This window comes from Staurois parvus, unplaced genomic scaffold (genome assembly GCF_062004578.1).
Source record: "Staurois parvus isolate SC_StPar_1 unplaced genomic scaffold, SC_StPar_1.0 ptg000432l, whole genome shotgun sequence".
Taxonomy (NCBI): Eukaryota; Metazoa; Chordata; class Amphibia; order Anura; family Ranidae; genus Staurois; species Staurois parvus.
The window spans coordinates 7,368,756-7,383,591 of NW_028318228.1; the positions used below are offsets into that span (position 1 = coordinate 7,368,756).

Genomic DNA, 14,836 nt, shown 5'->3' on the forward strand with positions numbered 1-14,836 from the left:
TCATTCGGCTATCTGCGGTCGGCAACTAGTTAACTTCCACTGTTCCTGATGACTGCCATTTCTTAATTACCTTCCGAACAGAGGATATTGACATCTGAAAACGCTTTGCTATCTTCTTATAGCCTTCTCCAGCTTTGTGAGCGTCAACTATTTTCAGTTTTCTAGACAACTGCTTAGAAGAACCCATGGTGCTGATTGTTGGGGCAAGGTCAGATGAGTCTGGGCATTTAAAACCTTTGAGATTGACATCACCTGGTCTTCCCAGATGATGATTGAGAACAATCCATGACACTGGCAGGTCTCAGCTTGGCAAAGGGGGCAGTGCATGCTATAAATTCTGCAGGGTGCCCAAACTTTTGCAGACGCCATTTTTTTGTTTTCTGTTATTTTGAAAGTGTAAATGATGGAAATAAAATCTAACTTTTGTTGACATATTATAAGAATGTCTAATCTGTAATTTGATGCCTTTTGGAGATTTTTACATCTTTCCTTGGCTTCTTTATGCACATTAATACAAATTTTTGGCTGGGGTGCCCAAACTTTCGTTTTCCACTGTATTTCAGACATTTTGAGAGAAATAGAGAGAGCAGAAGCACAGAGATCAGTATGTGTTGAGATGACCTGTCTTTTCTGGTTGTATTCACTATGGATCCCATTATGAGCATAATGCAGCACGTTCTACCATTTTTTCCTTAAGTTGAAACATGGAACTGACTGTGTTGGTGTATCGGGTCCATTTGAATACATGGAAAACACTTTGCATGCATTTCTGATGAGGAAAAAAATCCCTGGACAGTATCTGGATATGGAAGTTAAAAAATGCTGTTAAATACAAACGCTTATAATCTACTCCTGAACGCAAGTTTGGTGTGTTCAAAAAAACAACGTAGTGGACATGGACACATAAGAAAACATTAGGGAGAGTTCAGGGGCTTCTAAAAAAACCTGCTGAACAACTCCTGAACGTCAGTGTAGGAGCTGCAGTGTACATGACCCCTAACTATTGTGCCTTGGACTGTAAAATGTGTCAAGGGGTGAAGGTTGGAAAGCACAAACGTAGAGAAATGGAAGCTTTAGTAGTAAGGGAATCGTCCTTCAAAAGTGAATATCTCTGTTTAACTATCAGAACCTTCAAGGTGCGGTTCAGACTAATGTAATTACCTTTCTATGCAGTTATAAAGACCTCTGCAATCACTCATCAGAAATAATGTGACTCCTAATCTGCAGTGACGTTCAACTCATCAATACAGCGAGAACCTACACAAAGCTGCTCAACATACACACAACACATGTGCCGCTCCTGTGACCTCTTATTTTGCCACGCGAGTTGCTGAAACATAGGATAGTCTCAAACCCCAGCAGGCTCTTATAGTCATGACAATAGTCGCTCTGTATCTTGAAATTGAGACGTCGAATGCAGCATTCGGAGCCACGGACACATCTGTGAGGAAGAGAAAAAAAAAAAATATTATAAAGCCTCAGAGTTTGTGTTCCGAGTGTGGTGAGCACATCTGCCCAACAAATACATGTTATGAAAGGAAATGTATTTCATGACCTGCCAGACCTTCTGGGGCACAACCCATACTGTTACAAAAGCAGCCAATGTAAGAAAAGACATTCTAAAACTACAAAGATGTTACTAATTAAGGAGGCAAAAAGTTAAGAAAGGAAATAATTGGTGAAAAATGAAATCAGACTGAGCTTTGATTCATTATGCTGGAGTAACTCCTATTACATTGACAGGCTGAGGGGTCACTGATGGATGGGGCTCCATGTTTCACTCCCTGTAGCATTAGAGAAAGCAGATGTGCATAGTAAGAGGATGTGGGTATAAACAGGACCTCATAAAAGCCTATATTACTACCAGCAAGTGCTAGACCTTCTAGGAATTAAAGAGTTTGGTATCTCCTGTCTAACGCACACCAATGGGGGGGTATGGTTATCATTGGAGCTGATGGTGAGGGCATGGTAAGGACAGATCACCCTCTGCCCACTTTTAGAAAGAAATGTGCTGGCAGTGCATATTATCAGGATTTACAGACCAAAAGCAAATAAGGATCTGTAACAGAGAATTGTAAAAATTGTTATGTATTTAGTCCATCTGGAGATTTTTCTTCTCAACACTAGAGTTCTGCATAACTTCACCATTTCAGTTTCACTTTTGAAACCTATGCAGAGTTCCTTCTCCACCAGTGCATTAAAGTATTACTAAACCCCCAACAGTAAAATCAGTCTGTATATGCAGTACAGCATGCTTTTTATACTCAATGTGGAGCCTAAGGGGTTAATCCTCTGTATTGTGTAAAAAGGATGTTTGATCCTGTCTTCTCTGATCCTTCCCTTATATCTACTGTCCCCAATCCATCTGCTGATAGAACAGAGTGTTGGGGGAAAGCTGCACATGCTTAGTTCAGTGTGTGTATAGCAAGAGAGTTTTTTTTTTTCCCTTGGGAAAGCGCACATAATTGGGCCAATCAGCACTGTCCAGACAGAGGGTCAGGGGTCCTGTAGTGTCATAGGACAAGCAGAAGAGAATGAAAAATCCTCCTACAAGCGTTAACTGTGCTCTACCAGACACTGATCGAAGTCAGAAGACTGCTATATACTGCTGATGAGAAAAGGTATTTTGCAGTTTATATTTGCTACAATAATTGAATTTCCATGTTCTGTGTACTGTGGGAGACTGGATTTAGTGTATGCAGGGACCTGGGTTTATTACCACTTTAGATAGACTGATAGACTTTCCAGAGGATTCAATAAAGACCGTGTATATCACAGGCCCAGCCTACAGGATTTTCAAGAGCAGCTGGGTGATTCCGACAAGTTGTATATCCATTATGTCACTGGATCAGGAATGGGGTGAAGGAGTATAGCACTTTGCCTACTGCATAATACAACGGTACAATGGATACAGTGACAGCTCAGTCTCTGAAACAGCCCTGAAAAAGTGAACATTGTTCCACAAAACACATTGTGAGTTTTGGGATAGCTACTGGTTATCTTAACCTATATATATATATATATATATATATATATAAATAAAATATAATTATCAATTATTTTTGGATACACTCAAGAGTTCTGTGAATGAATGAACTAAAAGTACCGGCAGCCTTTGCGGCTGATGCCTTGTAGCTCCCACTGAACTACCAGGGTGTTAGTGGGCGCTCTAGCAGTCAATTGATTCTTCCTGTCATTGTGTAACTACCTGCCCGTACGAGGTACAAGCAGACAGATACACTGACCGTCTGCAGGAACCTGAGCTTGCACCTGTGATCTTGCTCTTTACTCAAAACTTCAATTAATTAAGCACTGTGCATGGCTGGATCTCTCCTTTATTTCTTTTCACACAGGGACTCTGGCAGCAGCAGCTGCTATTGACTCCTACTGCTGTTAATCAAATGCTGTGAAGAGGTGGAAGAAGGAATGGGTTCCAAATTACGCTATGTGGTTCTATGGAGTGCAGCTCCATAGGCAGACACAGATAAAGATTGAGCACACACGTGTGCCCCCTGAGCAAGCAGCTTGCATTGCCATTGCACAGAGCAGGTGAGCATAACTTTTTTTATTGTCTTTTTTTTTTTTTTTTCTTTTAAATTAAAATATTAAAGACTGCCTTTAGTATCATTTTAAATAGTTCAGGAACATTGGGTAGCACAGAAAACCACATGCCAACAGGCCTACAAACAACCACAGGTTAAGAGAGGCGGGGCCTACAGAGCCACCTGAAGAACCTACAACCAAAGCCAACATCAGAAGAAGCCTAAAAATTTAATGAACATGTTAACCAAAAAGACATGTTGCAGTCCTGTAAATCTGAGAAACAGTGCTTCTAGGGTTTTTAGGCATCCGGTATCTAACTGATCTAAGGAATGCTTTTGATGGGAAAAAGTGGAACCTTGTCTAAGCCTATACACTTGAATGACGAGTTGATAAATCTTCCCAGTGGAACAAGAAGCAAGCATTTCCCAATGGAGACCTTCAGGAACAATAAATAGAGTGTCACAGGAAAATGTAGCAGAGAGACACTTAAACAGTATGTACTGTTGACAATGGAGGGAGATCTTGTTGTGATGCCATGCAGCAGGACAGTCAAGGAAGAACAATGTCCTGGTTTAACTGATACAAAAGGGCCTCTATTAAGAAAAAAATGTTATACTTGCCTGCATTGTACAAAGGTTTTGCACAGAGCAGCCCCGACCTTCCTCTTCTGGGGTCTCCCTCTGGTGCTCTGGGCTCCTCCCCCTTGCCAAGCCCTGCTCTGTGTATCCATAAGACATACAGAACAGGGCTTGGCCCCTCCCCCCCTCCTCACTGGCTGTGGCTGACAGCAGCAGGAGCCAATGGCTCCCTCTGCTTCCTCTAAACCAATGAGGATGCAGACAGCTGGGTCAGCAGCCACAAAAAACATTCAGGCTTTTCAACCACTTTACACATGAAACCAAGAAAAGATACCTTGGGAACAGAAAAAGAGACACTAGGTTTCAAAACAGATGACAACTTGTTTAATGTGAACCTGTATTCCTTAAAATTTTGAAGTGAACTGGCTGTCTAAGATCTAAGACCACAAGATACCAGCTATTACCTTTATTATCCAAAATAGCATCTTCTGTGCTCCTCTGTGATTTGGTTTGAATTCACTTCTGGACCTGAATACCTCTTCTACCCTTATGGCTAAACCCAGCCAAATACCACTCCCAATGCCTCAGTGACCACTAAAGGCACTCTCATAGGATGGACAGATGGTGGGGCCATGCCATTAAATCATGAAAAGAAAGTCAATCCCCCAGTAACAAAGCAAAATGAATGCCTAGGACACACAATGAGAAAAGCGGATTACAAATAACACTTTTGGAGAGATCGTCTGATTAGTATACAGCTTTCGAGAGCCAAATCATGACAGTTCATACGAAATTATCCAAAAATGGAAAAGCACGAAAATGTTTCTCGTACGATAACAATTGGACAATTTTAATTTAATCAGTACAGTATTCGTCCGTAAAAAAATCAAGTGACCAAGACCACACATGCTCAGAAACTAAATATATTACAATACATCATGGGAAGTTGTATTCTGTCTTACAAGAATTTTTGTAACGTTAGTAACCTTTTCGGTTTTGATGAGACTAGCACGCAAACCCCCCCCCAAAAAAAAAATTCAATCACTCGTCCGATATTCTCATCCTGTGTACGGGGCTTAAATCAACGTGAGCCACAGTAGATGATTTGTGTGTCAGCTCTTAGGCAGAACGTTTACTTCCAAAAGAATAAAACAGAGTAAGGTTCCCTTTAAAGAGTCCTGGACAACATCTATACCTGCATCACCGACCACAGGCCCATTTCTTGCCTCCCCAATTACAGTGTGGCTAGCTCTCATCTTGGACGATGATGTCCAGCAGTGGTCTTCAAGCTGTGGCCCAGCAGTTGGTTGTGGCCTTCTACCTGCCTTTATCCAGCACTTTGGGCACAATTCCTCCAACTGATGCCTATGATGGGGAATTCCTCCCAATGACACGAACGATGGGGCACTATTCCTCCCATTAAAACCAATAATGGGGTACTGATTACTCCCACTGATGACCACAGGCCAATTTCTTGTCTCCCCAATTACAGTGTGGCTAGCTCTCATCTTGGACAATGATGTACAGCGGTGGTCTTCAAGCTGTGGCCCAGCAGTTGGTTGTGGCCTTCTGCCTGCCTTTATCCAGCACTGTGGGCACAATTCCTCCAACTGATGCCTATGATGGGGCATTCCTCCCAATGACACGAACGATGGGGCACTATTCCTCCTATTAAAACCAATGATGGGTGATAGCCCCTGTGGGGGCGTGTTTTGTTGCCTCTGTTTTATATTGATTAAAATTAATAAAAACCATTGAAATATAAAACCAATGATGGGGTACTGCTTACTCCCACTGATGGCTAGGCATTTTCTACTCCCACCAACCACATGCCCCCCCCCCTAAATCCTAAAGGGCAGTTAACTGGCCCTTTATATAGAAGGATTGGAGACTGCTGAAGCACAGTACAGATGAAATAGCTGCAGTCAAGCATTGTGTCCCTTGTTTCTTGTAATTTTCACTTCGATGGAATAAAAGCAGAGAGTCCCATTCTAAATACATTAGGCTTCATATTATTCAAAAATTCATAGCTTATGTAAGATTAACAGGATAATGTCTACATGATCCACATACCAAGGGAGTAATATAAACTACAAAGACATTTCAACAATTCTTAATGCTAAATGAACTGTATTGCACATTCTTTTTTAAAAGAGATTGCAGAGTGTTCTTGGAATCTAGAAGCCCGATTTGCAAAAGCTGGCAGTCCTTATAAAAGGATTAATGGAGTCATGGGGTAGTTGGTTGATTATGGGTATAGCAGCTTAAAACCGTCAGATCGCTGAAAATGACCACGACTCAATAGAAGCCAGCAGCAGCCCACAAATTACACTGAGCATTTTGTTTATGGAGAGGGAAAAAAAAAATCATCCCGAGTGCTGTCTCAGCTAAGCCTTTCACTTTTCCGACACATCATACGACTATGCCTAATTTCCATTGCAAATAATTGGGGGGAATGGTAAGATCGTCTCCCTTCAAATAATCAGTTCTCTTTCCTCCAGTCTTTTTGGCAGACGTCCTCCATAATGATGAGAACCACAATCCGCTCAGGGACTTTGTGATTTATATCTCTGCTCTTTTAATTCCACATTTTCAACTGATGTAAGAGGGTATAACACGGAACAATCTGTCCACAGACCAGTAGACTGCCTCTCAATTAGGTTAACAATGATCTAGCTGTGATGGTCTACCGGAGGAAAAAAAAACTCTGAAAGGGAAACTCATTTCGGTCAGTCAGCCTTTTAGCTTTTCTATGATGTGGACTTCACCAGCTTCAAGGGCACCTGTCACCAGAGAGAGATTGCCGCTGCTGACCACCTTCTAGTAATGTAAGAAGGCTGGCTGCCATACTGAGCATTGGGGGTTCTAAAGGCTGAAGGTTTTTTACCTTCTATTTGCAGCTTTCCCCCAAACCCTCCTAATACATACATGAGCCCCATCTCAATCCAGCGCTGTGCAAGAGAGCCGAGGCTCTCCAGACTCTCTGACTCTTCACTGGCTCAGACACAGCAGCAGGAGCCATAGGCTCTCACTGCTGTCAATCACAACCAGTGAGGAAGGACCAGGGTTCTTATGGCCACACAGTGCGGTACTCAGGAGCGAGCACGCACAAGTGACCCCCTACCAAGCAGCATGCTAAGGGGAAAAACCATTGCACGGAGCAGGTAAGTATAACATATTATTTTATAAAAACAAGTGTATACCTTTAATATCATGGGAGGTACGGTCACACAGCTGTAGTGAGAGTCTGCAGCAGCCTGACATTGCACCCACGACCTGCTTTTTATGGGTGCAATGCTTTACAACCTGCAGAGTAATTAAATTAACTCCCCCCCTTTTTTTTTTTTTTTAATCTGCAAAACAATGTTTTTGTTTTTTAAAAAACGGTGAACTTACATAGAACTTCACTATCTCAATCAACATTGACTATTTCAAATCCTTATGCTGCCAGCATTACTAAATAGAGTGGAAAGTATATCATATTTACTGGTTTTAATTTATTTAATTTTTTTACATTTCTTCAGTTACTTCCCGGTTTACAGGCCTAGGCAAATGATGGAGAGCCTTTCTAAGCTAAGCACATGCTCCAGTCTGCATGCCTGAGCTAATGGCAGATGGATTGTAGGAAGAAAATGCTACATGAATCATCTGCCCTTACTTAAGAAGTCCACAGCAGGAAATGCTAGGGGGATGTTTTGTAAGTGATTTCTCAGCAACATAAAGCATGGAGACATGGCTGGATGGATGGGGGAGTTTGCTTTGAGTATTAAAATCAGGGTGGATAAAAATAAATGATTTTTTTTAAAATAAATAAATAAATAAAAAAAAGAAAAATAAATAAAAAAAAAAAAAAAAAAAAAAAATCGGATTTTTTTGAATAAAATGCTTTTTGAGGAAAATATATTACCATCCAAAGGTTATTCCATCATGAAATAAAGATTAGTTTTTTAATTATGTAAAATAAGACTATATATGTTTAATTTTTTTGGTAAATAAATGCCATGAATCCATTCACAATGTCATGCTCTTCCAGAGGTTTTTGTAAGATTATTGGGCAGTTTCTCTGCCTACAAGATATTATCACAGATGTTGGTTTACTTTTGCAGTTCTCAAAACTGAATTTGACTCAGCGGAGATCACATGCCTCTTCTTCACAGCAAAAATGTTATAACATGAACAGAGTTAAGAAAAAGACCTTCATCCTAACTTCTACAAACCTATGAATACAGAATCAACCCCTTCAGTGCTAAGTTTCAAGAAGTTCAGTGAATAGAATAGAAACAATATTTTTCTGATTGTTTGGAGTGGAATAGATCTGTACAAGAAGAAAGTGAAACTAAGTGTGAGGAGGAAGGGGCTGACAGTCTAAGTTTCTTAAAATATATATATTTTGTTTAGCCAAATTAGTTACCAAACATGGATGCAAATACCATATGCTGGAATGTTATTGTTTCAGTTGAATAAATCTGTTTAAATTGTTATTATTAAGGTAATGATTATTTTTCTCCTTCCTAAGTACAACAGAAAAGTTGTCCAAATATGAATGATTAACCTATTAAACTGGGGATAAAAAAACTAATATGAAAAGTTGTTATTCTAAAAATCTTCATCTACTTGTATATTAAAGTTATACCAGCAAGAATTAGTCTTTATGTAGAAAACTAGGATTTAAATCAAGCCTTACTGACTAGTGATTTAAATCGTGATTTCAATCAAATCCACCCTGATTAAAATAGCACTTTTGGTTTGTGGTGTTCAGATACAATGTAGTTCTGCTTTAACCTTTAAATAACTTGAGTCACTGACCTAGAACAGTTATGTAAATGATGGGTTCTGACTTCACTGGTCATATGTTTGCTCAGGGAGTAAAAGTACTGAAGCCAGAGACAGCCAGGCAAATACTATTTGCAGAAGGTCAGCAATGACAATATTTCTCTTATGACAGATGTATTTTTAAAGGGTAAGCCCCACCAACCCATCACCCTCTGGTCTGCTTTTATTGCCCAGCAAGGAACCCTCGCCATATGGGTTTAGGTATGTGAGTGGAGTTTAGCATTAAAAGGCAAGACTCGGCCCAAACGTGGAGGTTGCAGTAAATAAAATTAAACTTCGATAGGAGGGGGTCATTGGCAGTATCTGTTCTGGTGAAGAAAATACTTTACTTGTTAAATTTTTTAAAATAACAGATAAGTGACACACGCACCCCCCCCCCCCCCCCCCCAAGTTCTCCCACTTAATAAGATGAGAGAGGCCTGTAATTGGAATCATAGGTAGACCTCAACTATGAGAGACAAAATGAGAAAAAAAAATCCAGACAATCACATTGGCAAAAATTTATTTGCAAATTATGGTGGAAAATAAATATTTGGTAACCTACAAACAAGCAAGATTTCTGGCTCTCACAGACCTGTACCTTCTTCTTTAAGAGGCTCCTCTGTCCTGCACTCATTACCTGTATAAATGGCACCTGTTTGAACTTGTTATCAGTATAAAAGACACCTGTCCACAACCTCAAACAGTCACACTCCAAACTCCACTATGGTGAAGACCAAAGAGCTGTCGAAGGACACCAGAAACAAAATTGTAGACCTGCACCAGGCTGGGAAGACTGAATCTGCAATAGGCAAGCAGCTTGGTGTAAACAAATCAACTGTGGGAGCAATAATTAGAAAATGGAAGACATACAAGACCACTGATAATCTCCCTCGATCTGGGGCTCCATGCAAGATCTCACCCCGTGGGGTCAAAATGATCACAAGAACGGTGAGCAAAAATCCCAGGACCACACGGGGGGACCTAGTGAATGACCTGCAGAGAGCTGGGACCAACGTAACAAAGGCTACCATAAGTAACACACTACGCCGCCAGGGACTCAGATCCTGCAGTGCCAGATGTGTCCCCCTGCTTAAGCCAGTGCATGTCCGGGCCCGTCTGAAGTTTGCTAGAGAGCATTTGGATGATCCAGAAGAGGATTGGAAGAATGTCATATGGTCAGATGAAACCAAAATACAACTGTTTGCTAGAAACACAACTCGTCGTGTTTGGAGGAGAGAGAATGCTGAGTTGCATCCAAAGAACACCATTCCTACTGTAAAGCATGGGGGTGGCAACATCATGCTTTGGGGCGGTTTCTCCGCAAAGGGACCAGGACGACAGATCCATGTACAGGAAAGAATGAATGGGGCCATATATCGTGAGATTTTGAGTGCAACCTCCTTCCATCAGCAAGGGCATTGAAGATGAAACATGGCTGGGTCTTCCAACATAACAATGATCCCAAACATACCACCCGGGCAACGAAGGAGTGGCTTCGTAAGAAGTATTTCAAGGTCCTGGAGTGGCCTAGCCAGTCTCCAGATCTCAACCCCATAGAAAACCTTTGGAGGGAGTTGAAAGTCCGTGTTGCCCAGCGACAGCCCCAAAACATCACTGCTCTAGAGGAGATCTGCATGGAGGACAGGCCAACATACCAGCAACAGTGTGTGCCAACCTTGTGAAGACTTACAGGAAACGTTTGACCTCTGTCATTGCCAACAAAGGATATATAACAAAGTATTGAGATGAACTTTTGATATTGATCAAATACTTATTTTCCACCATAATTTGCAAATAAATTCTATCCAAATCAGCCAATGTGATTGTCTGGATTTTTTTTCTCATTTTGTCTCTCATAGTTGAGGTCTACCTATGATGCCAATTACAGGCCTCGCTCATCTTTTTAAGTGGGAGAACTTGCACAATTGGTGGCTGACTAAATACTTTTTTACCTTACTGTATATATATATATTTTTTTTTTGAACAGTGAACTGGTCTAGAAAAGAAATAAATAAATACTAATGCATTTTTTTTTTTAGTTACTAAATATTAAATGTTTAGAATGTTCATATGCAGCCAGAATATTGAACTGCAAACTACTTTATAACATCTATTATTTACCAGAGACCCTATAACAAATCACCTTAAATCGCAAATACCCTATTGAACCTCTATGACATTGCCCCTGGGGTAAATGCACAGACAGCTGAGAAAAAAAATAGGGAAACCATCAAATAAACCTGTTTTGGGCAAAACTAAGTAATGTTTTGTGTTTTATGAAAATAAACAGTTTTTACAATCACTGACATGGCAAATAAATAAAAACTAACAGAACTATGCATTCAGGAAAAACAAAACAAAAAAAAAACATAAAATTGATCGGTTTTTCAGCATGCAGCACATCCCTAATCTTGAGAAGGGGCACAGAAGAATCTTTCACATGCACTCCTGTTGAATGTTTTTTTTCTTACATAAGCCCGATCAAGTCAAGTGACCCCAACAAGAGGAGATGCAGACACGCACATGGTAATTGATTAAAATAGCCCTTTTTTTCTCTCTTCTTTTTAGGTAAAGACTTTCATGGAAAAAAAGGTTAAAAATGTCAGGCTCCTGGAAAACAGCCCCCAATAATACAATCTTCTGCCCAGAAAACAGAAGGATCAGAAGTATTGTGTGGGGGTGTCACTGACAGGCAATTATCAAGGCAAGTACCTGTGTGTGAACAAGTGGTGCACAGATAGGTACATAAATGCCACCTGTTGTCAGGGAACTATGTACACACTTATGGCCACTATAAAAATAAAAGCACATCAATATTTTGCCTCACTACCTACTAACAATGCTATGATCCTGAGGTGCTAATACTTTCTTTGCATAGAGATTATGTTTCTACTTTTTTGGTCAACTAATTGTACCCCATCTAAAATTGAGGGTCATTTCAGCTTAACTAATTGCCGACCGCAGATAGCCAAATGACGACTGCACTGCGGCCGGCCAGTTTTGGGTGGACGTCATATGGGCGCGCACCCGGCGATCTCCGTGATCGCTGTGTCCTACGGACACAGCTGATCACGTGACATGTTAAAAGGCCAATCACAGCGGCCTTTTACCACGTGATCAGCCGTGTCCAATGACACGCTGATCACCGGGAAAATGCAAATGCCAGTTCTCGGCTGCACTTTCCTCACGCTGTCAGATCGTGAGGAAAGTACTGCCGAAAACCGGCAGTTGTCAGAGCGGGGGATCGGCACCGATCGTCAGGGTCACTGATCACCAGTGCCCCGATGATCGGTGCCCAGCAGTGCCACACACAAGTTCCGCCCACCTGTGCCCAGCAGTGCACCCACCTGTGCCCAGCAGTGCGCCCACCTGTGCCACCCAGCAGTGTCACCACCTGTGCCCAGAAGTGCCACCACCTGTGCCCAGAAGTGCCACCTACCTGTGCCCAGTAGTGCCACCCAGCTGTGCCCACCAGTGCCACCCACCAGTGCCCATCAGTGCAGCCCAAAAGTGCCGCCAGCCAGTGCCCAGAAGTGCCGCCAGTCAGTGCCCAGAAGTGCCGCCAGTCAGTGCCCAGCAGTGCCGCCAGTCAGTGCTGTCTATCAGTATCCATTATCAGTGTCGCCTATCAGTGTCACCAATCAGTGCAGCATATCAGTGCCACCTATCCGTGACACCTCATTAGTGCTGCCTATCAGTGCCCTTCAGTGCTGCCTATCAGTGCCCATTAGTGCTGCCTCATCAACGCACATCAGTGAAGGAGAAAAATTACCTGTTTGCAAAAAATTTTGAAACAAAAAAAAGGTTTTTTTTGTTTCCATTATAAAATTTTTCACTTTTTTTGCTTATAGCACAAAAAGTAAAGTGCCCAGCAGCGATTAAATACCACCAAAAGAAAGCTCTATTTGTGAGAAAAAAATGATAAAAATTTCATATGGGTACAATTTTGCATGACTGCGCAATTGTCAAAGTGCGACAGTGCTGAAAGCTGAAATTTGGCCTGGTAAATAAGGGGGTATAAGTGCCTGGTAGGCAAGTGGTTAAAATGTCCATAACCGCACGTCATCAAAAACTCAGTCTGGAAACTTCTCTTGGTAGAGGTCTTGTAGTAGTGGATACGTCGCCGGGCATAGTTTTGCCCAAATGGTTTTTTTTAAGGTTAACTTCGGTTCTGGGATTTTTCTGTTTTTTTAACTGACTGTAGTATATAAGACTTGTGGCTTCTATGCCTTTGTTGAAAATTTGTGACGAAACGCATTGGATGGCACCAGAAGCTGTGATGTCACGGCACATGACTTGCGTCTAAAACTACAAAACCCAGAATTTTCAGCTGATATTGATGTCATCCAGGGAGCAAGCACAGAGGCCCACTAAATCCTTATGCACATTTTGACTTCTGCTATGAGAGTCATACTTTGTTTGGTAAGCCTCAGTGTTTGTTGGTGGACATGTGGGGATTTAATTTTTTTTTTTTATGAGAATCACCGTGCACCTATCACTTTGCTGCAATGCAAATTGTGAACTACATATCACTTTGTGGCACCCTTTGCTGTTTAATTACATTTATATTATTAATTTTGTATTTAGCGCAGCATTTGTGTATACACCGCGTTCCAAATTATGCAAATTCTATTTAAGTGTCACAAAGATGAAATATTTTTTCAGTTTAACTCATGGATGGCATTGTGTGTCAGGGCTCTTTTGATCACTGAAACCAATCTCGGACACCTGTGATAATTAGATTGGCAGGTGAGCCCAATTTAAGGAAAAACGACTAAAGGAGGGTGTTCCACATTATTAAGCAGAGCACCATTTTCAAGCAATATGGGGAAGAAAAAGGAATCTCTCTGCTGTCGAAAAGAGTGAAATAGTTCAATGCCTTGGACGAGGTATGAAAACAGATATTTCACGAAAACTTAAGCGTGATCATCGCACTATTAAGAGATTTGTGGCTGATTCAGAGCACAGACGGGTTTGTGCAGATAAAGGCACATTGAGGAAGATTTCTGCCAGATCCATGCATCCATTACATAGCAGCAAACAGATCTTTGAAGCTGCTGGTGCCTCTGGAGTCCAACGGACATCACGGTGTAGAGTCCCCCAGAATCTTGCAACTGTGCATAAACCTTCTATTCGGCCACCACTAACCAATGCTCACAAGCAGAAACGGCTGCATTGGCCAGAAAAATACATGAAGACTAATTTTCAAACAGTCCTGTTCACTGATGAGTGCCGTGCAACCCTGGATGGTCCAGATGGATGGAGTAGTGGATGGTTGGTGGACGGCCACCCTGTTCCAACAAGGCTGCGACGTCAGCAGGGCAGTGGTGGAGTCATGTTTTGGGCCGGAATCATGGGAACAGAGCAGGTCAGCCCCTTTAGAGCCCCCGAAGGTGTAAAGATGACCTCTGCAAAGTATGTGGAGCTTATGACTGACCACTTTCTTCCCTGGTACAGAAGGAAGAACTATGCTTTCCGTAATAAAATCAGCTTCATGCATGACAATGCACCATCTCATGCTGCAAAGAATACCTCTGCATCAATGGCTGCTATGGGGATAAAAGGAGAGAAAGTCATGGTGTGGCCTCCATTCTCCCCTGACCTCAATCTTATTGAGAACCTTTGGAGCATCCTCAAGCAAAAGATCTATGAGGGTGGGAGGAAGTTTACATCCAAACAGCAGCTCTGGGAGGCTATTCTGACATCTTGCAAAAAAAAATTTAAGCAGAAACTGTCCAAAAACTCACAAGTGCAATGGATGCAAGACTTGTGAAGCTGCTATCAAATAAGGGGTCCTATGTTAACATTTTAACAGGTCACATTACATTTTGTTAAACGTTTGATTGAAATAGCCTTTGATTTCAGTAAATATGCTGCAAACACAATTGACAATTTTCAGT

The 14,836-nt window shown here is 41.5% G+C and overlaps 1 protein-coding gene across 2 annotated transcripts in view; it reads right to left on the minus strand.

Moving 5' to 3' along the window:
• Nucleotides 1-528: 528 nt before the first annotated feature.
• The window catches only part of KLHL25 (kelch like family member 25), a 58,251-nt gene continuing 43,943 nt past the window's right edge, over nucleotides 529-14,836 (minus strand). For both annotated transcript variants that reach the window (XM_089687658.1, XM_089687657.1), the window contains one exon: nucleotides 529-1,441. The gene's annotated coding sequence lies outside the window, so the exon portion shown is untranslated. The remainder of the gene's footprint in view (nucleotides 1,442-14,836) is intronic.